The sequence below is a fragment of the Penaeus monodon genome, chromosome 3, assembly GCF_015228065.2.
Source record: "Penaeus monodon isolate SGIC_2016 chromosome 3, NSTDA_Pmon_1, whole genome shotgun sequence".
NCBI lineage: Eukaryota > Metazoa > Arthropoda > Malacostraca > Decapoda > Penaeidae > Penaeus > Penaeus monodon.
Window position 1 is genome coordinate 38,571,100 of NC_051388.1, and position 2,500 is coordinate 38,573,599.

Below are 2,500 nucleotides of genomic sequence, written 5' to 3' on the forward strand. Positions count from 1 at the left end.
AATTATGGGAGGGAGGGAGGAGATACGACAAGGGAGGGAGGGGGAGGGATGAAGGGAGGAGAGGGTGGGGGAGAGGGCGGAGAAGGAGGGAGAAGGAGGAGGGAGAGCGAGGCGAGGAAGAGAGGGGAGGGGACGGAGCGAAAAAGGGAGAGAACTAAGGGAGAGAGGGTTAGAGAGGGAAGGGAAGGGTTGGGAGGGAAGGGAGGGGGAAGGGGGGTGGGTGGGTAGGAAAGAGATAGGGGGAGGGATAGGGAGAAAAGGGAGAGGAGAGGCAGGGACGAGGAGGGGAAGGGGGTAGGTACTGGAGAAGAGAGAAGGAGAAGGGTAGAGTTACAGAAGGGGAGAAGAGGGAAAGGGGAGGAGTAGAGGAGAGGAGGGGTAAGGGGGGACGTAGGGGACGGGAGGAAAGGGGAGGAGAGGAGGGGAAGAGGAGGGGTAAGGGGAGACGTAGGGGACGGGAGGGGAAGGGGAGGAGAGGGGTAGGGGAAGCAAGGGGAAGGGGGGAGGGGAAGGGGAGGGGGTGAGCAGAGCGCAAGCCGTTCAATTCGACCAAAAAACCTGTCCGAATAGCGCCTGAATCTCGCAGCCCGGACGACACGTAGGAGCGGCCGAACTCCCTCGCAACTCCCCCCCCAAAAAAAAAAAATATATATATATATAAAAAATAAAATAAAAAGACTATGGGCAAAAAAGTCAGAGAATGTAGATAGTCTTTTTTTATTAACATTCTCATTTTTTTGTAACTATGAGTCTAGAGCTTAGGTAACTTCTAGCTTTTTTTCGTATTGAACTGTCTGCGTTTATATATAATAGGCGTTAGACAGGAATAACGGATAGGATGATAAGAGGGAAGTATAGAGAGAGATAGACTGATTGAGAAAAAAAATATTGATAGATAGATAGATAAACAGAGAGAAAGATTGACACAGAGAGAGGGAAGTTTAAAGGTTTAATTTGATTCCATTTGTTACAATGTATATTCTATCTATACATACTATCTGCTTCATTTTGCTTCTAAATGACCCCCTGTGTGCAAGGAATGGCCGGGGTTAACCTCCACTGGCGGCCGGGGAATTGAACGCGGGTCAGCGAGATTGCTAGACGAGATCGCTACCACTGCACCACACAGCACACTCACACACACATACAGAGAGAGAGAGAGAGGGAGAGAGAGAGAGAGAGAGAGAGAGAGAGAGAGAGAGAGAGAGAGAGAGAGAGAGAGAGAGAGAGAGAGAGAGAGAGGAACAGACAGACAAACAGAAACAGAGACATACAGAGATAGAAACAGACATACTGAAACAGACAGTGAAAGAAAGAAGAAAACAAGCAAACAGATACCTGGGTAACATAGGAAATGAGTATGACATAAAAAGTGGTTCTCTTCACAAGGAGAATACAAAACACTTAACTAACACGTTGTTCTTCTGTTCAAGGAGATGCTGGATTTATCTCATCATTGGTATAACAACTATTGCTGTTTTTATAGTCCTTGCTATAATTACTTTGATAATCATTGTCATCATCATTATCATCACCATCGTCATCATCATTAACCATCATCAGTAATAATTAAATCAACAAAAATGTCATTATTGTTGTTACTATTTTTGTTACTTTTGTTATCATCGTCATCAATATTATTGTTGTTATTATTATCATAATCATTATTATTATTATTACTGTTAGTGTTGATGTTATTATTATTATTTTTATTGTTATTATTATTATCATTATTTTATTATTATTATTATTATTGTTATTATTATTATTATTATTATTATTATTATTATTATTATTATTATTATTATCATCATCATTATTATTATTATTATTACTACTACTACTACTACTACTACTACTACTACTACTATTACTATTATCATCTTTCTGTTATTATCACTCTTTTTATTATTATTATGATTCTCTTTATGATCATCATTATTATCATCAGTATCTTTGTCATTTTTACCATTATCATCATTACTATCATTATTGTTATCATCATACTCATTGTTATAATCTTACTCTGTTTCCTCTTCCCTTTTCTCTCTTAGTTTTTTCTTGTTTGTTTCCTTCTTCCTGTTTTATGTTTAATGGAGAATTTTTTTTCCGTTTTTTTCTTTTTCCTTTTTCTTCATCATCACGCTTTCCTCGTCTTCATTCTCTTCCTCCAAACGTTTCCCTTTTCCTCCTTCTTCCTTCATCCTCCTACATCTCTTCATCCCATTTCATTTCCGTCATTTTCTCTATTGTCTCTTTCTCCTCCTTTTCTGCCTGTCGCGTTTTCTGTCATTATTCGTTACCTCCTAATCCTCGTCCTCCTTTACCTCTTCCTCTTTCTTTTCCTGCTCCTTATTCATTCTTCATCTTATTCTCATCCTCTTTTACTTCGTCTTTTTCTTCACCTTTTCCTCCTGCTCCTCCTATTCCTTCTCTTTTTCTCGCCCCCGTCTCTCTCACTCTGCTACTTCTCTCGCTCTCTCTATTTAACACTCGTACT